Raw genomic sequence first — 26,342 nt, forward strand, 5'->3', positions numbered from 1 at the left:
AGACAGTTGAAAGAAAGTGAAGGAAATGTTGGCAGTGCAATGTGTGCCAGACACACATAAAATGTGATGAAATGGAAATTTTCAGAGACCTTTAACATTTTTGGTATGACAAAACCCTCTGAAGATCAAATAGAAAGTATAGACCCTTTACATAAATAATCATATTCATATAAAGAATGATTTGTAAACAATTTAAGGGATTTCTCCTATCACTTTGAGCCTTATTTCATGGATCGCTTTGAAAAATACATAATTTTTTCTGCCATTTATATAAAATGATAAAATAATAAATGAGATGATGAACAGTTATGACTTTCATTTTTTGTAATTTATACAAGCATTTAGAAAACCCGAAGTGATTAAAGTATAATAATTAAACATTTTAAGGTGAACTGTGATCATGGGTGTGTATGTGCATGTAGGGTTGTGTAAAGAAGCTATGGTCTTAGAATATAAACTCACATAGAAATACTACTTTTCTAAATAGGTCATTTTCCAAATTTTAAATCATACGCTTTCATTCCATATATCACACTTACAGTTGGGTACACAATATAATGATTACAACAACCAGCTACCTAACTACCTTCTGGGTTCTTACCATTCCTTGATTTTCATAGTAGCAATTTCACAGACCTAGATATTACCTAAAATAAGAGGCCCTCCTTACAGATATGATAAACTAAAACACAACTCTTTACTTCTACTACCACTGCTGTGAATTAGGATCTCTTAGAAAACTTTTAAGCATGTAGAATTAAAAGCAGATTCCTTGGCTCTAGAAAATCTAGGTAGCACCTAGGAGTTTATATTCAATATTATCCTGTACCCAGAGTCATGTTCTGGTCAGTGCTTGCTCAGTGTGGTAACTGAGTGATATGGTATTTGTCTACCAGCTAGTATTATCTCAGAGTGTAGCACTTAGACCATCTGTGTAAACATTTATCAAGATGGGTGCTTAAAATACTAGCTTGGCAGAAAATGCACTAAAATACTTAAAAAGTATTTCTTCATTTATTTCTTAAAAGAAACAATTGTTTTAGGGATGGTTAGTTATTTTTAAGCTTATCCATTCAGGAACAAATAACTAGGACAAATGCTAAATGCTTAACTTGTGTAAGAGTATTATTTCCTGCATCAGCTTTGATGGCAAGGAAACCAACGCTGCTATTTTCGCTGATTCTTGGCATGGGAGATCAGGTATTGCCTACATGTTCAAAGATCTTTTTTGGCGTTTTTCAGAGTAGATCTGGAGAACTGATCCTGTAGGTTTTATTTAGCCATTTGTATTAAAAGTGGTAAATGCAGGATGATTTTTCTGCATTTAAAAATGGGGTTCATTTGTCTAGTAACTAGTTAGATTTTAAGGACTTGTCAAATTATTTTTCTTAAAAATGATTTTATCAGTACAAGACAAATGAGAAAGGTATGCTATCAAGACTCAACCTAAATATTAAATTGAAGAAAATACTAAGGAATTTTTAAGTCTCTCTAAATTAACTACAAGAAATTCAGAAACATGTGCCATATATATCTGGACTAAAAGTAATTAGTGAGTCTGAAATTCATTTAATATTATAACAGAATGATGGAATGGGAATGGAAAGGATAAGAAAATGTAGATGAGTGGGTGAGAGTCAATGTTTCAGTGAATAGTTCATTTAATTAAGCCTTATCCATTGGGATAATTGTCCACATTATTGTACAGGGCTTCCCCTTACAGTTCAGTTTGATTTTGGTTTTCATTCCATATTTCTAGCTGCTGACAACTCTCTCCTTGCTCTCTCCTAGTATTACCTGCACGGAATCTTCTTTTGAGCATTGCTTCCCCTGTGGAAATACCTGATTTTTTTTCTTCTTCAATAAAGCCTTTCAGAGAATGGGTAAGAAATAAAAGTATAGCCATTTGGCATTTTTATTCTTCTCTCAAAAGGAGGACATAGACTCCTTAAGATGAAAGCAAGATCTATCTTTTCAGTGAATTGCTGGGGTATAAACTTCATGAAAGAACAGTGGAGATTCGTCTCTTTTGTGTTGCAGACCTTAATTGTACTTATTCCTTCCTGCACTCTGGATTTGCATATACTGATATTAAAGTAAAAAGAAAAAAATAATTTCCATGTACCCCAGGATTCATTGGATACTAAAAACCTATAGAGAATGTTTTCCTTTCCTTTTTTTCAAAAATGCAACATGTATGAAGATTTGCTAAAATGAATTGAGAAATCTGTAGTTTTTGCAAAGGGAAATGTGACTGTTTCCATCCCTACCCACTACGTATTTGATTCCATTATACCAATGAGCTTTGGTTATATAAACATTATTTACTGTATTGGGTGCATTTTAGGCTGTGAAGATTTCCAAATAGGAAAAACAGGTAGGGGTCTAAGACCATGGTCTGAATTTCTAAATCCATCTTTTTTTTCCATATATTTTTATTGTAATTAATAGAAGGGTTACATGATATTTGCCAGATACATGGTGAATTAATTCCCATACATTGATACCCTTTCACATGTTTTGGTCCCCGTTTCCCTCCCCCCCACCCCCAGCCCTCATCTTGTTTTCCCCCCATTCCCTATCCAATTTCAAATAATCGAATACAAATATATCCAATATATCAGGTAACGAAGTGAGATACTGTAGCAATATGAGATAACCAAGGGACAGCAAAAGAGATGAGAGGTAACATAGTACCTTAAGAACAACAATCATTCATTATATGGCTTATGTTTCTATATCCTAGAGATCCTTTCATTTAGCGTCCTACTATATGGCCTCTAAATCCATCTTGATTTCAGTTATGGGTAGCTGAATACATTGAATATACTAAATTTTCCATAAGTACATGTTGAATAGATAACTACATGCTATGAAGAAAGTAATTCTCAACAAGAGGTAGCCACTGCTGCTGTCTCCATCTTATAGATTAGAAAATTGAGTCAAAGACTAAGTGCACAGCTTGTAAACAGAAGGACTTAATTTCAGATGTAGGCAGTCTGACGCCACAGCTTGCACTGTTCAACAAAATGAGTGTTCAAGGAAGAATGAGACAGAACCACAGTCATATCATTAACTGACTAAAGTAATACACTGGATAATCAGGATTTGATAAACATTGCCAAGTCTACTTCTACAATATTTACTTACCATTTTATGAATTCATAGTGAGTCTTAATCTCTGTCATTTCATACAAATGATCCAAGACTTGTTTTTCTTTTTTTTTAAATTGGGATTTATTCCTGAATGTTTCTTTTAAGACATTGTAGGCTACTGGTAGAATGAATACCTAATTTTATAGGAAATGCATTAAGCCTAGCATTCTAAAGCATCAAGTATTCTGTATATTGTATGCTTAAATAAAATGCTATACATAAAATTGGCTCCATACCAAAACAAACATTTAAATATCCACACACATAAACACACATACAAAATCACATATCCAAATGGGCTTAATTGAAATGATAAAAATGTAGGATTCTAGTGGTAAGCCTTTTCTGAGTTTCTACCTCATGGCTTTTGAAGAGGAGTTTTTGGAAATTTACCTTCATGAGTTATAGCAGGCTTTGTGTGACCATATCAGTGAATGGAATTATGAATGGGCAGGGACTCTTATTTACCTTGCTGACATTTACTCCATTGTTAATGTTACATTTTATGATAATTGTCACAATTTTATTAAAGCTTTTCATGATCAGGATATGCTATTTAGCTTTGAATTAGACACCTAGCAAAAGATATAGCAGTAGGTCTTTTTTTCTTTTTTTTTTTTTTTTGGTGGGCCATGGGGCTTGAACTCTGGCCTGGAAACTGTCCTTGAGCTGAAGAGCTACCATCCTACCTCTGAGCCAAGCCCCACTTCCTGTTTTCTAGACGTTAGAGATAAGAGTCTCAGGTCCTATTGTGCCTGGGCTGGCTTTGATCCTCAGATCTCAGTCTCCTGAGTAGCTAGGATTACATGTGTGAGCCATCTCGTCCGGCTGCAGTAGGTCTTTAATAAATGCTTCTTGAATGAATTAGTGAGAAGATGACTAGATGAACTTGGAAGGAATTCAAGAACACAGTCATTTTTCTAGACAATAACACTGATGAGAAGCATTCTGAAATAAGTTAAATTAAGAGGGCCAAGAGAAGAGTTAAAGAATTATAATGAGTAAATAAACATGGGAATGTATATGAACTTGACTCAGACATCAGTTTACTGAATTTCAGGGGCCACTGCAACCAACGTAGGAAGTGACCTTCCTCTGTTATTAACTTCAACCGGTCCCAAAGGACCTATACATTTGCCCAGTAGACTTCACTTATCCTGCCACCTTCCATGTTTGAAGCATCCCACCTTTTTCACCAAGAACTGGATAGCTCAATGCAGACAAGTTTTGTTTATGCTTTGCTTTCCTAAATTTCCTTTTAAGAATGTAAACCACAGCTGGTCTCTAGCCTTGGTGCTAGCAGTACAGGACTGTGCCCAAAGGCCTCATTCATTCTTTTCTGTTTTTAATTTAGATAAAGCCTCAAGTAACGCTTTTATTTCAGAGAACTTTGCCTCAACATCTAGAAGAGACAAACAAGGACATGCTCCTGAAAATACTCAGCAGTCTCTGTGCAATCTGGCATATGTTGGGAGCATGTCTTCAAGAACTTAGGTCATTCCCTGCTTCTGTTTGTCCTTCCACAGACAAACAACACTAATCCTTCATGATCTCAATGACATGGCTGTCCAGGTGTCATGGTAGATACTTTCAGCACTAAAGCTGCTACTTACTTACATTTCATGATATTTCCATAGAGTTTTAGGCACCATTAGCGTCCAAGCAAAATAACAACTTGCCAGTTTCTTGTTAGTTCAAATTACTGAAAAACGTAAGACTTCAATAGGATGACAAATTAATCATCAAGTGTGATTTTGAAACTGCAGGTCACTCTACTTTAGCAGCTTATGTAAATTACTCCAGAGTTTTTACATGAAAGGTACCCATTGTTTAAAAACAAAAACTATCCCTTCTTCATGGCTTTTGTCAAATAATTGCAATATTATTCGTTCTGAGAGGAGTAACTGGTTAATTACAGCATGTCATAAGTATTTTATGTGAACCAAAGATTTGTAAAGCTAAGGACTGCACAAATGACAAGCAGGGGTGTGTGTGCGTGTGTGTGTGTTTCTTTTTTTTTTTTTTCAACTTATCTCAGTCTTTTGACACTTTGACACCGCGATTACATAGATCTCCTTTCCTCTAGGCTACAAAGAAAAAGAATCATTGCTACTGGAAAAATAATAATTTCAGAGATCTCTATGTGGAAATACTACCTTCTGAAAAATTCTTCGCAGACAGTTAACATTGACTGAAGACTTTAGCTGACTGAATTTATAGGAAAGGAAAGAAAAATGAAATACTTCTAGAAGACCACTTGATAGTATAAAGAGTGAAATTATTAGAAGTAAAAAGTGGCACCTAAGACAACTCACATACATTTATAATTGTCTCATGAATATTTTGGGAAATTTGACATTAATTTAGTTTCCTGCCTCCTTGGAATTGGCTTTTCCAAGCATGATGTACAATGAGTTAAAGGAATTTTTCTCATATGTTTAGGAATGCTTGTCATCTGTCTGAGTGTGAGCAGACAAGCCATGCCAGCTAGCAAATTACTTATTCATGTGTCTGGTTTGTGGCTGCCCTCTAATTCCACTAGATTTTGTTTCATCTATTAAACATAGCTGTCACTTATTCCTCTCTCAAGGTCCTTGACTCAGTGTCCATGTCACACTTTAACTGTACAATGTTCTTAGGTTTAAAGCATCCAGTGGCACAGCAGCGCGGTTGGTTTTTGAGCTTGTTTTGGACTTTGACTGTGGCTTGTTTCCCTGGAGCCTGTCTATCTTTCTGGTTATTCAACAAACTCTTCCTGGCCTGGCCAGTAAATGAGGTCAGAGCTGCTGTCTGCTCACCATAATGGATGAGCTACATTATATTAATAACAGTCTCAACAGTGTGTACCTTTCATTCAAGACTTGTGTGGTACTTTCAACCCAATTACTCATTAACTCTCATGTCACTCCTTTGGATAGAACCTGGTTATCAATATTTTTTCTGTTAAAAAATCACCGTACAAGAATGACAGTGAGCTGTGAAAGGAAGAAAAAATAGTGAGCTATGTAAATATGCACTATGAAATTAAATCCTGCTTATGAAGGGTAGGAAAACATTGGTTAAGAGTTAAGGATATTAGCCAGTGTGGTGGCTCATGCCTGAAATCCTAGCTAGTCAGGAGGCTCAGATCTGAGGATCATTGTTCAAAGCCAGCCCAGGCACAAAAGGACCTGAGACTGTTATCTCCAATTAATGTCTAGAAAACAGGAAATGGGGCTTGGCTCATGGGTAGGGCCATAGCCTTGAGCTGAAGAGCTCAGGGACAGTGCCCAAGCCCAGAGGTAGGGCAGTAGCCTTGTGCTGAAGAGCTCAAGGACAGTGTCCAGGCCGAGTTCAAGTCCCATGACCCACAAAAAAAAAAAGAGTTAAGGATATTAAGTGTTGCATATTGTTTTCAAGCTAGGTACTACTGGTCCATAACTATAATCCTAGCTACTCAGGAGGCTGAGATGTGAGGATCACATTTCAGTGCCAGTCCAGATAGGAAAGTCTGTGAGATTCTTATCTCCAATTAATGACCAAGAAAAGGGAGCCAGAGTGGGGCTGTGTGGTTCAAGTGGTAGAGCACTAACTTTGAGCCTAAAAGCTCAGGGATAACACCCAGACATGGAGTCCAAGCCCCAGAATGGGCACCCAAACAAACAAACAAAAATTTAAAACATGTTTCTAATTGTAGGAGGCAAATCTTTTAATTACAAAAGTAAAAGGAAGTTAGAGATAATGCCTTTCTCTGGAAACATTATGCAGATCCACACTGAGGCTTTTTTAGGCTAATAACATAAGTCTGACTAGCATTGCCAGATTGCTAGTAATATTGGTCTCTTTATATGGAAACTGACAAGTCACAGGAGCTACCATGGGAAGGTCTGGAATTCTGGGACTGACTCATGGATTGAAAAGGACTAGGATAGCCAGTCAAAGGAAAAGAAAAGCTTTTCCTTGGTGCTCTCTAGACTTTTATCACATGTTGCCATAAAAATTTAATGTTAGAAAAAAGGGTAATAACTACACATTAGAATAGTGTCTCATAAAATAAAGGTTGATGAATGGGCAGAGAGTTGGGCCTAGTGGTAGAGTGCTTGCCTAGCATGCACGAAGACCCAGGTTCAATTCCTTGGTACCACGTACATAGAAAAAAGCTGGAAGTGGTGCTGAAGCTTAAGTAGTAGAGCTCTGGCCTTGATAAAGTCCAAGGACAGTGCTCAGGCTCTAAGCTCAAGCCCAGGACTGGCAAAAAAATGAAATAAAAATAAAAAAAGGTTGATGGAGAATATGACTAGAGCTTGTGATTTGGTATCAGGTAAACCTATGTGTAATGTAGGCTTGCTTATTTACTACATTGGTAGCACTAGAGTGGTGACTTAATTTCCTCAAGCCTTAGAATCCACACCTGAAGGTGCCATCTGTGTTCAGACAGAAGGAACGAAACACAGTTATTCATTCAAATTGCTAGACAGAAATTATGACAAATTATCGTTTTATTTAAAAATTTATCTTTTCACTTTCTAAATTGGACATAAATCCAAACCATGTGATTCAAGCCAAGAGGGCTTAAGTAGCAAGCTGAGTATACTCATTTAGGTGATGTTATAGGAGGGGGGACCTGAAGGTATTAGAGTTCATGACATTCTGATGAACTGTCCTGTGACAGTTCTCATAACCTTTTTAAGCCTACCTAAGAGAGCTCCTAAATTGTACATGTATTAAATTCGCAGTAAGAAATCGTAAGGCAGCAGGTCTGGGGTGGGATCCAGAAATCAGCATTTAAAGCAAAGAGGCTGATTCCTTCTAAGTCATACGGCTTGCACCATTTATTGAGTGATATCAGCTACTCTATACCTTTTTATCTTTCACTCTATTTTAAGGGATTTAATGCCATTCACTGCACAGTATATAGTGATATGCACTGAAAGGCATTTCCGCATAGGCTACATAGTCGAAGCATTATGTGTGTGGAGTTAGGTCACAGAAATAGTTCACCCAATAAACTCATTCAAAACCATGAACATTTGGTAGAGCAATCGGTAGAACAGGTTCATCCAATAAAATCTATAAATTACTGGTAAGAAAGAACCCAAATTAGGAATTGTGGAGGGGTGAGACTTGTGAGTGGTAGAGCAAATGGCATGGAGAAATGAGTGCAGGCTATGGCACAGGTGCTGCGAGAACCACAAATAAATTAGTCTGATTGGAATAAGCTCTTCCCATCGAATAGCGGACTGAACACAACAATCGAGGTAGATTGTGAAAAGCCTCTATTTCAATCCATAGAGTAGCCTTTATCTTCTAGGCAATGGGGAGCCCTGAAAGCTTTTGGAGCACAGGCGATGAGAAGGTCAACACAATGAAAGCAGTGCTTTAAGAAAGATTATGCTACCAGCAGTGGAGTGCAGGTGCTGGCTATTGCTGTGAGGTAGGAGGAACAAGGACAGAAAGCCCAAGAGTGAAGCATGAATGAAGAAAAGGGAGAATCAATAAGGCTTAGTGGATTGCTAGCTGAAGCAGGGTACAGTAATGTACCAAGGCAAAAATGTCACAAGTCCTTCCATGACCTACCCTTCCTTGACTTCTTCCCCACCTGGTGTGGTGCTAGGCTCAGTGAGGAGGCTGTTGTTATGTGACTCAACAAGGCTTTCTTTGCCATTAGGAATAGGATTCTGTTATAATGATGACAGCATGCCAAGCCAAGTATCTTTAACCTAAAGAAAATTCTTCTTTGTATTATTTTTTATATCCTGCCTGATTCCAGGAGTAATTTAGGAAAAGTGAAATAAGACAAAGAACCAGCAGATATATATATGTGTGTGTGTGTGTGTGTGTGTGTGTGTGTGTGTGTGTGTGAGAGAGAGAGAGAGAGAGAGAGAGAGAGAGAGAGAGAGAGGGAGAGAGAGAATGAATATATGAACTATGAACTAGGGCTTGAACACAAGGTTTAGGTGCTTGAGCCACAGCTCTACTTCTAGCTTTTTGGTGGTAGAGATAAGAGTTCTCACAGATTTTCCTGCTTGGATTGGTTTCATATGACAATCTTCAGATGTCAGCCTCCTGAGTAGCTAGAATTATAGGCATACATCTCCCCAGCAGTCCTAGGACTTGAACTCAGGCTTCGGTACTGTCCTTGGACATTTTTTGTTCAAGGCTAATGATCTGCCATTTGAGCAACAGCACCACTTCTGGCTTTTTCTGTGTATGTGGTACTGAGGAATTGAACCCAGGGCTTCTTGCATGTGAAATGAATACTCTGCCACTAGGCTACACTCCCAGCCCCTGTAGGTACTTCTTAATGACACTGTTTTAGTGAGTAAAAAAGCAAATAGATATGCTCACACCCATTACATATAGTGACTTTTGATACATGATAGTTTGTATGATAGAATTAAAGCAAGATTTAATTCTTTATCCATTGTCATGGACCACAACTGCCTTTGTCTTAGGATCATTATTACTTATTCTACTTTGAAACAGCTGCATTTACATCTTAAAGTAATTCCTCTTCCTCACACACGTTTTTAAATGTATCTTGAAGCAAAAGAATCTCTCATTAACATCATATGGATGCGCTTGCTCATTAAGCTGGAAAACGTATGCAATAACCAAGGGTGAGTCTGTGATTAGTGAGAAGTGAGGTCGCTCTGACTGAATACACCAGAGTCATAAAGCATGAAAACACCAGAAGAAGTTGGAAGGAAAAACAATGCAATAGAACTATCCCAACAAAACAAAATAATACCACATTGCAGTGAAAAGATGTGCTAAATCTCCAGTTGTTGACCCTTTCTACCATAATCATGTTGAGCTTTTCAACACCTTTCTTTAGGGGAGCTGCAAAGCCCCTCACCCCCTTCAGCCACATCATGGCTTCTTATTCCTATTTTATTAAGTGCCTCTCTGGCATGCTTTCATTTAACAAAGCCTTTCAGGAATAAATGTATATGAACATCATTACCATGTACACTTCCACAGAAGTGCAATCTCACATCATGCTTTTAGATTTCACCCACAGGAGATAAGGAACAGTGAATTATATGATTCCATTTTGTTTAACTTTCTAGTCTGTAAATATGGTCCATTTCATTGTTCAAAGGGTTGTTTGGTTAATTTGTATTTATTTCTTTAAAAGTAATGTCATGATTGTTCTCTTCAGAGAAAAAAGGTAATCTCATTTGGTGATGTAAAATTATCTCCATTCATTTAAAAAAATGTTAGCTCTAAGATCTATTTAATTTTCCTTTATTACTTGGCTCTCAGCTCAGAGATAAGCAAAGACGATGTACAATCGGCATGTCTGAGTTTTCATATGGGAGTATATATATGTAAGATGAGTAATGGGAAAACAAAATAGCTTTTCCACAAGTTTCAATAGATTTTATTATTTTCATGATATGAACCTAGAAAAATATAAGGTAGCAATTGTAAACTTACATTAAATATTTGCGGAGCAAACTCAAATTTTATATGTCCTTTCCCTATTTATATTTACAAAAGTTTATGTTACTATAATTGAAGTATTGTCTAAAGGATAGTGACATTAGTTAACCTCATAATTAGTGCTATCAAGTTATATTCTTTCACTATTCCATCATTCTTTAACTTTCTTTTTTTTTTTTTTGCCAGTCCTGGGCTTGGGCTCAGGACTTGAGCACTGTCCTTGGACTTTCTCAAGGCTAGGACTCTACCACTTGAGCCTCAGCACCACCTCTGGCTTTTTGCTATGTATGTAGGGTACCGAGGAATCAAACCCGGGTCTTCATGCATGCTAGGCAAGCACTCTACCACTAGGCCCAACTTTCTGTGATTAATATTTGGATTTTTCTTAAAAAATTATATTTAATATATTATACTGTGATCATTAATTTTATTACTTGACAATAGAAAATATAATTTACTTGTTACTGGAGGCTTATGCCTTTAGTATCATGCATATGTCATTGTCTACATATGTATATATGTGTGTATATTTGTGTATATATATGTATATATATAAATATATACATGAATTCCTATAGCAATATTTTTGCAAGGATGTATGTTTATGCTGTGGACTAGAAATAATTGTAAACTGTCCCTAAGTGCTTGGGATAAAGGACTTTAAGTAATATTGTTAATATTGGACTTGAAATTAACATGCTTCTCTGTTATATAAAAACAACAAAAAAACAAATATAATAATATTTCAATGGTATGAAAGGAAAAGATCTACACAGATCTCCCACATGGAAACCCCATATCAATCCTGTTGCAAAGTTTTTGGATAATGACTGTTCTAATGGGTGAGGTGACCTCTCAATGTTGTTTGGATTTAAATTTCTTTTATGGCCAGAGATGACCATTTCTTTCATTTTTGCAGTACTGTGGCTTGAATTCAGGTTCTGAGCACTGGCCTTGGGCTTTCTCAAGGCTAGCACTCTACCACTTGAGTCACAGCACTGTTTCCAGCTTTTTCTGAGTATAAAATACAGAGGAATTGAACCCGGGTCTTTGTGCATGCTAGACAAGCACTATACCACTAGGCCAAACTCCCAGCCCAAACATTTTTTAATATATGTATTGAACATTCTTTTTCTTCTGAGATGTCTTCCTTTAAGTCTTTAATCCATTTTTTAATTAGGTTATTGTTTCTTGTAGGGTTTACACTTTTGGGGAGACAGGGCACTTAATTTTTTTGAGCTTTAAGTATATTTTAGATACAAGGGCATGGTCTGATGCATAGCCAGCAACAGACTTCTCCTATTGCTGGATTAAATAATGTTTATCAAAATGAACTTCAAGACATGGAATAAAGAGGTTTTATGGTTGTTTAGCTTCTTTTTTCTTCTCCTTTGTCACTGTTTTTAGTTTCTGTACCTATTGTGTTGCATGTAATATCTGTTTTGAGGGAGCACAAAAATGATGGGACAAAGGGTCAGCAAATGCAGCAGTGTTATCCACTAGACACTGTGTTGAAAATGAAGTATGCAGTTTGTGTGAGGAGGGGAAAATGGAGAGAAAAGGTGGGAAGAGGTGACACTGGTCAGAAATAAACATGCTCAGTACCAGACTTAAATAACTGTAACCCCTCTATACATTACCTTTACTGTAAACTTTTTTCAGTGTTTGAAGATATGTAATTGTTACTCTGTCACTGCCACTTCTTTTATTCCTTCTCTTCCCAAGCACACACACAGCTCTTATAGAATTTAACTTAATCCCATAAGTATATTTGAGCATCTGCTTTGTTTCAGCTACTGTTCTGGTACCAAGGATCACAAAATGACCCTTGCGAACTCATCTGTGAATAAAGTCCACAAGAGAATGAGCTAAACAAATATCCTAAAATAATGGCATTGAATGGGGCCAGGCCTTGTTAGCATGAAAACACATCTGGGCTCAACTGAACATAGGCTCAATGGTTTCCCTCATTTGTCATAATCAATAGAAATGTTGGGCTCTCCTAGCAGAGATTTACAATAGAACAAAACCTAGATACATAAGGCCACATAGAATGACGCTAAATGAAAGGACCTGAAGGATATAGAAACAAAAGCCATATAACGAGTGATTGTTGCCCTTAATGTACTATGTTATCTCTCATCTCTTTTGTTGTCACTTGGTTATCTCATATTGTTATAGTATTTCACCTGGTTATCTGATATATTGTATATATGTGTATTTGGTTATTTGAAGTCGGACAAGGAAGGGAAGAAAACAAGATGAGAGGCTGAGGGGCAGGAATGGTGGGAGGGAAATGGGGGCCAAGACATGAGAAAGGGTATCAATGTATGTGAAGTAATGCACCTTCTATCTGGTGAATATAATGTAACCCTTCTATTAATTACACTAAAAATATATGAAAAAAAAGGAAAACACATCTGGGGGTTTCTGAAAAGTATTAATTAGCTATACCTGGAGAAAATAGGAAGACTCCATAAAGGATATAATGTTTGAGCTATAACTGCTTCCAATGCATGGTATCTTTGATAGCTGTTAAATAAGAGGATTTTAAAATCCTTCTTCCCACTGATGATTTCTGCCTGGTAACATCATATTTCATTCCTCTCCCTCTGTCCATCTCTTTGGGTGTTCGATGATACATTACCAGATGAATCAAAACCACTTTCTCTTCTGTAATAGTTTTGCCTGTGCTTTTGTTCAGACAGCTATCACATGCATCCTGCTCAGGACCCAGAGCCTGCATGAAACAACTATGTGAGGTTTAGTTCCCACTGTTTAGACGTTGGACCCTCTGCCTTTAGAACACTAAAGGAAACGCTGGCTAGCAAGGTGATAAATAGGATAATCCCTCTATATTTCAACCTTTTGTTTTCTTGTACTCATAAAACTAAATATTTTCCTTTACTCCAGTGTCTCTGCTAAAGCTTCTATTAAGTGAATCTAGTATTTTTCTCTGCCTTCCCCAATCCGCAGTACAGTTCCTAGCATGTAGGCCATCAGTCTATGTATGATGGATTCAGATTTTTCAGCATTTCTCTAATGTCCTCCCAATCAGTGAATTACTCAAGACTCCAGATAACTCAGCACTCCGGGATCCTTTCTCATCGGAAATGCTTGCTTTCTAGGGTTGATGCTCATTTACTCGGCTGCTTGCTCCTTTATCATCTGTAACCTTTAGGCACTTAATCTCCTAGATGCTTGCTCACCTATCTCCATACTTTAGTAAGAATCACATGAACCATAGATCTTGTAATTAGGACTGAAGCCTGTTATCGATGTTTTAAAATGCTTGCTGAATGAATGGCAGGCCTTAGTGAAAATCTCAATTCTGCAAGTTGCTTGGCTCATCCATAAAACATGGGAAATAGTGCTTGGCTCACAACACATACTTCAAAAGGTTGCTCTGAGACACAAAGGAAGAACAACTGTATGTGATATTGTGTGCTTGGTGAGTTCTGATTCTCTCTTTGCTTCAGGAGACTACATTCTTCATCTTTTATTAAATCAGTCAAACTCATTCCAAGATGGTCCTTAGACTGCATTACCTTTTCTCTATATCCTCATGGATTAAAAGCCAATAATCTTTAGTCAAATTTGGGTGAAAGAACTAATCGTCATACATATTGTTCTAAAATATATAAGTTGAGGCTGTAAAAAGTTATATATAAAAAGTAAACTTAACCAACATCATCCTTACTATATTCTATTCAACAGAGGAAATTCTTGGCCTGTTCTCTAAATTTTAATATTTATTTTCTATTTCAAAATGCAAAAATCAGAGTTGGAGTTTCTGAATTTCTAGAAATATGTATTTTTATAAAAATCTTAAAATATCATTGTACTGAATAATGCTAAAATAAATGGTACTCCTACATTCTTCCTAGCCACAGTTTGCTCATTCCTTGGCCTCTTATTTCTCTCTTTCCCTTTCTCCTTCCCTTCCTTTCCCTTCCCTTCTCTTCCCCTCCCCTCCCCTCCCCTCTCCTTCCTTCCTTCCTTCCTTCCTTCCTTCCTTCCTTCCTTCCTTCCTTCCTTCCTTCCTTCCTTCTTTCCTTTGCTCCTCTCTTACTTTCCCTCCCTCCTTCCCTTTCTTCTGTTTCTTTTTTTCTCCCAATACTTAATATATATTACATATAGCCTAAGTACACAGCAAAAATGTTTCTGTCATTTATAAAGTTCACCATTTTGCAGAGAAATTTACCACTTAAAACATTGAAAAAGCAACACAATAAGGTAGAAAAAAGTATTTCTATATATAGTCCAGACAATGTAAACTCATTCTGTGTTAACATACAGTTAAATACAATGAATGAGATGAATCTACTTGTGCTTCTGAACAGAGTAGAAACAAACTCAATGTATAGATTTTTAAATAAAAAGACATGGCAACACATACAAACTAATAGTGAATTCCTTTTCTCTCATTTATTTTTTCATGCTAGAATTATTTGCTAATGGAACTATTCTTTTTATTCTAATTAAAATGTCTGCATTTCTATTCTTAAGCATGGCTGTACAAAATGTTCCTGTTCTTGGCTTCATCTCAGAAGGCTTTTTAAGCTGCATAATAAAAATGTGGATTTTTTTCCTTTTTGTTATAGTAGATGGCCACAATTGGAATACAACATATTTTTAAAAGGTGTTTTGAATTACTTCTAAGAGGAAAATTCATTTAATAAAACCCATAATCTAGTGACTCTGACAAATTCAGAGTCAGCCTCAGTTATCATCTAAAACCTGGCAACATTTTCACTATTTTCTCTGGCAACTATTTTAACTTTTTTGTGCTTCTATTTGTTCCAGTGTATAAGATAGATTTGATTCATTCTTACTCATGTGTCATTTGTTCACAAACTGTCAGTCTTCCATTGCAAACAAATGAAATAATGATAATCTTGTTGAGTTTTATTAAGGTTTGGATATGAAGTGTTGACTGGTATGGCTATTTTTGAGAAGTTTTGAAACTCTAGGAGATGCACAGATAAAGAAAATAGGTCACCGAGATATGTCATTGAGGGATCTAACTTGCTGTGGTATCTTCCTTAAGTTTTCTTTCTGTCTTTCTCTTTGCTTCCTGGATACTAGTTTTCCCCCACCTCTCTGCTATGTAGTATTGCCTCTCTTGTGACAGAAATAATGGAGCCAGAAGCCATAAGCACAAAATTTCTGAAACTATAATCCCAAAAATATTCCCTATGACACTGCCCCATTCATAAGAAAATGGAAAGACTTGGAAAAAAATCATATCAAGTGAAGTAAGCCAGACAGACCCAAAGGAACATAGGCTCAATGGTTTCCATCATTTGTAATAATTAGGACACATCTAGGACTCTCTTTGCAGAGGATTACAATAGCTCAAAACCGATGTACATAAGGTCATATAGGATGAGACTTAATGAAAGGAACTCTAGGATATGGAAACAAGAGTTTTATCTTGCTTGAGTGATTGTTGTTCTTAATGTACTATGTTATTTCTCTTCTCTGTTTTTGCCCTTCTGTTTAATCTCATGTTGTTACTATATCTAACTTTGTTACTTGATATATTGTATATATGTTTGTTTATTTGAAATAGGAAAGGGAAGGGGGGAAAACAAGGTGACTGGGAGGGGATGGGGAGGGAAATGGGGACAAAAACATGAGAAAGGCTATCAATGTGTAAGAAGTATTGAACCTACTACCTGGCAAATGTAACTGTAACCCCTCTATATATTATCCCAACAATAATTCTTTTTTAAAAAGAAAGAAATATTTCCTCCCTTGAATTGCTTCTTTCAGTTAATGTTTCAGGAAAGAAAAAACCTAATAAATTCAAAACAGTATTTCTTATTTTTACATATTATTTTTTTTGCTGAAACAAGCCAACCAACCTAAAGTGGATTACAATGTAGAATACTTGAGTGATACATTTTATTTTCCTAGTAGTGTTAGGCCTCAGAGCAAGGTCTGGTATGTGTTAGGGAGGGTCTGTACACTGAACTACACCTCAAGCTATTGACTTTTGCAACAAGATCACATGTACTCTAAGTTGGTCTTCAAATTCCCATCTGTCCCTCCTGAGTGCTGGGCTTACCCCATGTCCAGATGGTTGATAACTTGATTGTGTCTATGAGTAGGATGTGTTGTATACCTTTTTTACTGATTTCTAGTCTTCTGGGATTTAACAGTTGCCTAGTAGGCCTACTTGAGGCTTGTTTAGATTATTGCTGTACACAAAACTTGGAACCAGTGTGAGTAGGCCAACAAGCCATCTAGGATTTGTTTACCACTCATCCAATAATCATGTAAGATTCTATCAACAGAGATTGGAATTTAAGCCTTGGTAAAATTGATGACCCCAAGAAAATGAACTGGTTCTCTAACTTGGGAATTTTGTTTTTGCCAAAAGTTCTTATTGAATATGACCATCTAATCACAAGTAACTCAATGAAAATTTAAAGATACAAAATAGTAAGAAATGTTATGGATTTCCTCATCTAGACCATGGCAATTTGAATCATGAAATATGAAGTCATATTATGCAAAAGTATCAGTATATAAATGTGAATTGCAAGGTATAAGAAGACTGGCAAACATAAACATAAGTAAATTTTCTCCCCAAATCACTGAAAAGTTTTGTAGATTATTGCAGTCTTAGGATACTGATATGCTCAGTAACAAAAACAGCCAGGGATGATTCTATATGGATAAATTACTAAGGAAATGGAAGGACTGCCAAATTGCTTTTCCTCCTTAAGATGAGTTCATTCTAGCCAGGGTGACACTTTTAAAATATAAGTGAGTTTTTTTAAGGCTTAGATCACAGTGGATATGCAATAAATAGTTTTAATGCAAAAGCTATCATATCCAAGCTGTTAGATATTTTAATATTATCAAAACTACTTCAAATATCCCTTTGGGTGAGGCAGGTTATTTTAAACAAGAAGACATGTTGCGTGTTCCAAGATCAGTCATCAGCCAACAGTGTGAATGGTAAAGGTCATCACAGCTTGAGAGCCCTAAGCTACACAAAGTGAATATAATTAGTCTTTTCATTATCTCTGTACATTTTTAGCATGAAGGCCTGTATTTTACAATTTTGGGTTTTTATGGTGATTTTCAAAATGGTTTAGTCTCTCTGTCTGAGATTTCTTATTTAGAACAAAAATTCAATAAGCCTTGTTTCTTTGAATGATTATTCAATTTGCCCTAACCTTTATTATTAATGTCCTTGAGATTAGATATCCTTCAAAGTATGAGTCAGTGTTTACTGCAGAGGGTAGGGAGTGATTGAAGGGTACTATCTGCCCCAAGCCTTTGCCAATCAGCAGTTTCTTCATCTTTAGGCAATTCAGTAGATGTAATTTGATCAGTTGATTATTCTGATGAGGCTTCCAATTATACGGGTGTCAACAGATCTATTTCATCTCAAAGATTCTAGAATAGCTACCAAAAAATTGAATAAACGCAGGCTATCTTTGGTTCAAATACTTTTCATAGATGCAAAATTTAGAGAAGGTACAAAAGTATCGATTTACTCTAGACCTTCATGCAACTATTATTAAATCATGATTTGCAACAGCAAGCTGTTATTAAATATTACTACATATGTTGAAATAAGATTTCTTCTCAAAGATTTTGGTTTTATTTTGACAACAGATTCTGCAGACAATTCACATCTTCCGTAGCACAGAAAGTTATCAGGGACAGTGAATAGAAAACTGTCAACAATTCTCTTTGCTTAGCAAGAGTTCTTACATAGCCATGATCTTCTGCATCCTGAATACATGTACTGGACTAAGGCAGACAGCATGGTGATAAATATGTATCATGCATTGTTCTATTGTTTGCTCTATCATGATTTATCTATGAAAGTTACTTCTAGATGCTTGTCTGAATATAGTCCATTTAGCTACAAATTCTACCATATTTGTACTCCTTTAAAGAACTGGTGATTAAAGTCTGACTAATATATATATTTTTACACACACACATATTTGGGGGTAAAGAGTGGTTACACCTTGTTTAATATTTTTAAATTGCTAAAGCATATGCTCAAGTGTAAGAAGATATAGGAATTATAATTTAATATTAATTAAATGTAAGTCAGTATATTTTTAAGAGAATAATGCCTATGCAGAAAACAATGGTGATCATTTAATAAGTGGGTCAAAACATCGAATCAAAAATGTGACTACATGGGTAACAGTGGCACATGTCTCTAATCCTAGCTACTCAGGCGGCTGAGACCTGAGGATCGCAGTTCAAGATAGCATGGGTAGGAAAGTCCATGAGACCCTTGTCTCCAAAAAAAAAAACTATTAAGAAATAGCTGGAAGTGTTGCTGTGGCTCAAGTGGTAGAGTACTAGCATTGAGCACAAAGAGGCTCAGGGACAACCCTCAGGCCCCGAGTTCAAGCCCGAGGACTGGAAATTTAAATTGACTACTACATGAAGGTATCCTTCCTATAATAAAACATACATTATTTTATTTGATATCATATTCAAGAAAGTGGAACCCGAGATGTCAGATTGTTAAGTGATGAGGGTCCTGTCCTCTTTCCCTTGAAACATGCTAGTGTCAACAATGTTGATGTTGTTTCTCTATATTATAAAACAATGTCCTGATTCAAGCAATCATGGTATCTGACTAAGCAACTAGAAATATATACTAGTACTTCTAGATAATTAAATAAATCGTGCAGGACCAGAAATTTAACACAAATGTTGACTAATGATGATGCCTGAACAAAGATGATATGATACATCAATACCACACAGAATGGTATTTTTTAACCTTCAAATTTTAAAAACTGCTTTAAATAATGAATGATAATAAAATATGGCATTGGCCATATTATTAAGAATTTGTTCATGGACCGAAGATGATAGAATCCCAGGAAATTAGGTATGATTAGCTTGCCTCTGTTAGGAACCATTTGAAAATAAATAAAGAAATATCAGGTTACAGGAAATGGTATAGCTTTGTTAGTCCCACAAAACATTCTAATTAACTGGTAAATACATGTCTACCTTTGTTTATTAACCAGTTTCTAATTAGATTAGACCTGTCAAGGGTCATTTACTTTAGTGTGTATTTGTACACTGCAGCTTGACCATGGCTATCCAAACCTCTTCAGTAACTATCTACAGAACACATTTAATCAGAAGACTAATGTCATTTTCATCCTGTGCCTCATCAACGAACCACACACTGTGAAATGGCATCACTCAGCCCTTGCCTGAAGATACCCTGCTCTTAATTGAGGAAGTCAATTTAGTATTTCCTCACAGTCTTGTACACTTTGCATTTATGTTCTTTTAGTAGGTGGTTACAAAAAGCCAATGAAATTGGACATTTATGTATTTCAGCCAATGAATGAGAACCTGATTCTGAAAAAAGTGTTCCCCAATTTCAGCACAAAATAAGGAGCTAACATATGTTTTCTCAGATGTTACCAAATGTTAGATTTTCCAAGTGAGTAAAGAAGTATGACAGAAAACTATAGAAGAAAAATTACAAAGGCAGAATTCCAGTGTTTTCATTCCCTCAGTCATTTACTCAACAGATCTGTGCGAGGTGTCTAACATATAGCACCACTGATCTTTTGGATTCAAGGATGAAGACAGAAAATATTAATTAAGAAATGTTATTTTAGGGACTAAGATATGAGAAAGGGTATCAATGTATGTGAAGTAATGCACCTTCTATCTGGTGAATATAATGTAAGTAATAAGAAGTGTTATTTAGGAGCCAGGAGTTTGGCCTAGTGGTAGAGTGCTTGCTTAGCATGCACAAAGACCCGGGCTTGTTTTCTAGGTACCATATTCATAGAAAAAAAAGCTGGAAGTGTTGCTGAGGCTCAAGTGGTAGAGCTATAGCCTTGAGAAAGTCCAAGGGAAGTTCTCAAGCCTAGGACTGGCAAAAAAAGTGCTATTTGACAAGCAAACGAAAGACGCATTTGGGCAAAGCAGAAATGCATGTTAAAATAGGTTTTACTTGGTTATGAAAAATTGAAGCGAAATCCTCTAGCAAGAAGGAAGAGCTCATAGCCAAGAACAGAGTCCTGACACCTTCATTCAAGGAGCTATAGGTGACTAAGATATAGGTATACGAATAGAATGAGGATGGTGTGAATAACAGATAATGAATATTAGCTGCTATGTTGAGATTCCACCACAAAGGTGAAGGTGCAGGAAGCACAGAGACAGAAAGAAATGATATTCACAAGGGTCAAGAGAATGGCCCAGGGAGACTGAGGTTAGAAATAAGAAATCTGGTTCTGTACTGACACAAGCCTGAATTTGCTACACAGAGGACCATCATTTTTTCTTTTCCTTTTTTTTGTTTTTTTAAATTTACCCTTCTTCACTGGGTTCTTTGTATCGCTCTATCTGCCTCTTCTCAACCTGTTCTCTACTCTGTTCTTGTTCACATTTTAAAGGCTGGTTTTCTGCAAACCTTCTAAACCTTCCTTTTAATGGTTCTTAGACAATCTCTTCCAGTTACAGAGTAATAACATTAACTTCATTTTTCTGTGCCAGAGTCTACTAGAATACAACTGAAGTCTACTTGGTGTATCCATCTGGGTATCTTAAAGGTACTGTCAGCTAGCATTAAATATTTAATTCTCATTTTCTCTAAGGAATTTGTTTCTACTTCAATTTCCCACCTCAGTAAATTGGCTTCTAAATCAACCAAGCAGGCAAGCTAAGACCCCACGAGCCAGAGATGATACTCCTTGGCACTTCTCATTCTGTTATTTTACCTCTCAGTCTCTTCACTGCTCTCTCAAAAGACAAGCCTGTGACTTAGGTTTGGAAATCAAGAGGGAAGGTTGGGGGAGGAAAGAGCTGTACCATTCGAATCTGTGAGGATGACATGTCCCATCAGAGTTCATAAAAATTAAAGCCTTATCAAAGGCAGTTTTAATATTTCTAAGCCTTAGATTTCATTGTCTCTATCAACAAACAAATATTCTTTCTAATTGGTAAAATCATTGGAGATAGCCAGAGGGGGGAAGCTTATAGAGCTGTGTTAGAATTGTTAGTCAGCAAAAAGTTAAAGTGGTTTAGCATTTTCCCTTTGCTTTTAGTTTACTCTTATTATACAGTTTCTTTTTATTCTTACACAGTAAGACATGGTAAATAACTGCTTCCTGATTCTTCTTGCTGTTAGTCTTGCAAACATTTTTCATTTATTCACTCTCATCTGTAAGCATTTAATCTAGTATACTTGTTTTTCTCTTCCTCATTTTATTACACTCAATTATTACTTAAAAGAGGATGAGATTGCCTTTTTCCTATTGAATCGGCATTCTGTTGCTTAGCAAAGCCAGCTGAAGGTAGCTAGGATTATGCTGGGATTTATCTTCTCTCTCCTTTCTTCCCTTTTGGCCCCTCTTCACTCAAATGTCCCCATGATTATCTGTGTCAAACCTTGATCCAATGTATTTACAGGTAAACAATGTGCCACTTACACATTTAATCCTTTCAGAAATATGATTTTGAGAAACTATATTTTGTGTCTTTATAATATTTTTTCAGCATAATAAAATTAGCTGCTACAATTATGAAGTAGGCAGGATATGCTGAAATCATGTTCTTGATTTTCTATGCTTATTTGATCAAATACATTTTCTTCTTACCTCCAGTACTACTAGAATGTAACATTATTATTTTCTGTTATATAATTCCATGCATCTTCTATAAGGCATTGCAAAGCATTCTTGAAAGTCATTTTGTATCTTTTATATTTCCACTACAGACAAAACAAACACATAGAACAAAAATAACAGATATCTAGTTGACATTTTGCCACTGGTTACTGGACATTCATATTAATCCAAAATATGTTAAATGAATGCTTTATAGCAATCATTTGAGTTTACTGAAAAATAGATGTTAAATGTTAAATAAATAATGCCATCTTTAAAAAAAAACCCATAATTTTAGTAGGGAGCATGGTAGCATGCATGAAGCCCTGGGTTTGATTCCTTGGAACAATATATACAGAAAAAGCTGGAAATGGAGCGGTGGCTCAAGTGACAGGGTGCTAGGTTTAAGCAAACAGTGTCTAATGACAATGCCCAGGCCCTCAGTTTAAGCCCCAAGACTGGCAAAAAAGTTCTCTCTCTATATATATATCTATATCCATATATAGATATAGATATATAATTTTATTGTGATTAAGGTGCTGTACCATTTCACAGGTCAGATTACATTTTTTTGGGACAATGTCACCCTTTCCTTGTTAATACCAATTTAAACTATTATAGTATTAAAACCCATATAGCAAAGTATGCTAATAAATTATATATCTTCATTAGAAGCGTGGGTATATAAGTGCTACAGAATTTATTCTTTTAGAAACTCTAGGATATGGAAACAAGAGCTTTATCTTGTGTGATTGCTGTTCTTAATGCCCTATGTTATTTCTCTTCTCTTATTTTGTCCTTTGCTTTATCTCATATTGTTACTGCATCTGCCTTTGTTACCTGGTATATTGTATATACATTTATTTGTTTATTTGAAATAGGAAATGGAAGAGGGGAAAACAAGATTGGGAGGGGTGGGGGGAGAAATGGACAAAAACATGAGAAGGGGTATCAATGTGTGAGAAGTAATGCACCTATTACCTGGCAAATGTAACTGTAACTCCTCTATACATTATCATGACAATAAAAAATTACAAAAAAGAATTTGTTCTTTCAGCTCATGTTCCCTTTATACATTTAAAGAAATAGGCATTTCAGCCTGACTTTGGCTAAACAATTTAAAGAACATAAAAAAATAAAGGCACACTGCATACCAGGAAATTAACTTTGTCTTAATTCTGTGTATAAGGAAGGAAAAGATAACTCTCTCATAATGGTGCACAATTGAAAAAATAATGTTTGTTTAAAAATAGCTTTGAAAACTTGTTTTCAGAATTGCTTCCTTCCTCTGAAATGATGATTATAACAAGCACTAGATATTACTTCAGCGTCCTTGTGTTTTGCACTGGCTTTTCTTGATGGTATATCTTTTAAAGTCTACACTATTACCTACTAAGAAGGAAAAAGCAATGAAAAGTTGCTGAACGGTGAGTCAATAGGAGGGAGAAGGTTAATTAAATAATAGAATCATATGTAAACTATGCTCAAAGTGATCAGAATATGACATGGAGAATTAATTTTCTATAATGCAAATTATTTTAAAGGCCTTCAGGTTTTATAACATGAAAAGCCCTAGTGTAATTACACTACATTTTGTTGCTCATATTCAAAGATAATATTCCCTCTTGCAAATGGGTCTTGTAGATACACATAAAAATAGGTTTCAAATTATGTTTCTAGAGAAGTATTCTATTGAGAACTCAACCAAAATGTTGCCACTAAAAATAATAATAACATCAAGATGAGTGGGAGGAGGGGAGGAGGGAAATGGGGACCATGTCATGAGAAAGGGTATCAATGTTTCTGAAGTAATTCACCTTCTATCTGGTGAATATAATGTAACCCTTCTATTAATTACAATAAAAAAGAAAAAGCAAAAAATAATAATAACAAATAACATTTTTTTCTTATCTCTGGTAAATGTAAATGAGGGAAGAATTTTTCTGAATTTTAAGCTTTTCTTCTTAAAAGCACATAACTAACAATAAATCATTCTGGCACATGTTATTTCTTAAATATTTTATGTTATGAATCATTACATTTTATGTGTGAAGATATGCATACTCATAGAATCACATTTATGTTAGCATGTTTCATCATCATTCTTTTAATTAAATGTTCTTTTGCAGAGATCGTCAATAAAAAATTATAACCTCAGGTGTTCAGGCAGTTTCACATGACTGCAATCCACTGAATTATAATGTTAAATTTATTTAGCCATTCATATTTTTGAGTAGAAATTGAAACTGATATTTTCGATGGAATTTCAAAATCAGGATTCATCTGATGGCTAGGCCTTAAGTTCTTTAGGCTTATTGATTTTTCTGAAAGAGTGAAGAAAATATGAAGAAGTGAGAGAGTACATTAGCCCATGTCTGTGTTGGGAAAGTTATTTTCAAAAAGGGTTTTTTTTAAGTGAGACTATTAATGCCTGCATATCTAATTTAACTGGAGACCTTGAAGATGGCCTCCAGTTTGCATTCCATTAAAAGTTTTTAATAAGATTTCAACAAAAAATAATAATAAAAAGCATTCCACTTCACCTTTGCTTCTCCTTAACAATTCAAAGTATCAATTATAATATAACCTTCATTTGACATGCAACCATCCCTGAGCTTCTTTACAGCATACTAAATTGTGTGCTAAGGCTTTCAGGGCAAAATAAATGCCTTGTTTTATCTTTTAACTTTTGTTCCATTGTAAAGTGACTTCTCAAGTGTTTTATACTGCACTATCTTTAACAAAACAGTTTTTTTTAGGCATCATTTTTATTTCTTTATTTCTGGTGGTACTGGAGGTTGTACTCAAACACTCATGCACTTACAGTTCATGCTTCCTAGGCAGATATTCTATCCCTTTAGTCACATCTCCAGTCCCTTTTTGCCTCAGTTATTTTCAAGGTAAGATCTTGCTTTATGTCACAGCCAGCATGGCTGGGGTTGCTGGGTATGAGCCACTGGCCTCCAGCCAATGTAATTCTCTAGGACCTGGGATCATTGATGTGTGCCATAGAACCCAGCCATTAGTTAAGATGGAAACTAGCACACTTCAAATGTGGGCTGGCCTTGAGTCTCCACCTACCCCAATCTTGGACTCCAAAATGATGGAAGTACAGTGATAGCCATGTGGCGATCACATTAAGTACTTTGAAAAGTTTGAGGACACACATCAATCACATCTTAAAGACAGTGTATAGTCTGTTCAAACATAGGCTCTGTCTTTCTCTTTAAGTTACTGCACTAATATTACTCAGAGACTGAGACACTTGACTTCATTTTATTTTAATAGTCACTTTTTTTCGGAAGTCTGATCTCAGGGCTCTTAAAAGAAACAGGCTTTAGAAAGGTGTCAAAGGAAGACAAAGAGTCTTCATTATCGAAGGTTCCAGAATTCTCTGCCTTTGTGAAGAAGTATACAACCAAGAAAGGAAAGTAGAGTACTTGAAAGATAAAGAAAATGAGAGCCCATAGGTAAAGTCAAAGGCTAACAGAGAGAAAAACCAAGAACTATCATCTTTTGAAGTGGGGTCAACATTGCCCAGACATCTCTCAGTACCTTGCATTCCTCAGTTGTTAAGTCAGCAAATAAACCCCAAATTTTCACCCAATAGTGTTTCTACAAATGGAGAGGAATGAGAATTTTTGGGAATCTGCTCATCTCTGTATAGAAAGGTGTATACTTGTGGGTTAATTCCACTGGGAGCAATGGTGTGAGCTGAATAAGAGAGATCTAGGTTGACTGGCTATAGTGGTTTGTCTGGAGAGCTGTAATTATTTTAATAATGCTTCTGTTAATGTCTCTATGTAGAAAACAAAACAGAACTTAATATTTATTACCAAAGAGTTGTCTTAACTCTCTGTATCTTGATGAGAACCTGCATCCAGCTTCAAAGTAAAATTCCAAGGAAAAAATATTTCTTAGTAACTGAAAGCCTCATATTACAAATACCAACCGTATGAAGTGATTTGCATGCTATTTTCCTATCTCGTTGCTTTTTAGAAAAGAAAGATCTAATTATTTGTAGTTGTATCTTGACTATGTGACATGTGTTTTAATCAACAGAGATTAAACTGCTAGCTTGTTTTTCTAAAGCCAGTAAGAAGCCTATGCATTATATTAATA

At 35.8% G+C, this 26,342-nt stretch overlaps 1 protein-coding gene across 2 annotated transcripts in view; it reads right to left on the reverse strand.

The window, feature by feature from the left end:
• Window positions 1-26,342, reverse strand: part of Tmeff2 (transmembrane protein with EGF like and two follistatin like domains 2) — a 278,908-nt gene that overhangs the window by 64,873 nt on the left and 187,693 nt on the right. The gene's annotated exons all lie outside the window — the stretch shown is intronic.

The sequence above is a fragment of the Megascapheus bottae genome, chromosome 21 (assembly GCF_031878675.1).
Source record: "Megascapheus bottae isolate mThoBot1 chromosome 21, mThoBot2.hap1, whole genome shotgun sequence".
NCBI lineage: Eukaryota > Metazoa > Chordata > Mammalia > Rodentia > Geomyidae > Megascapheus > Megascapheus bottae.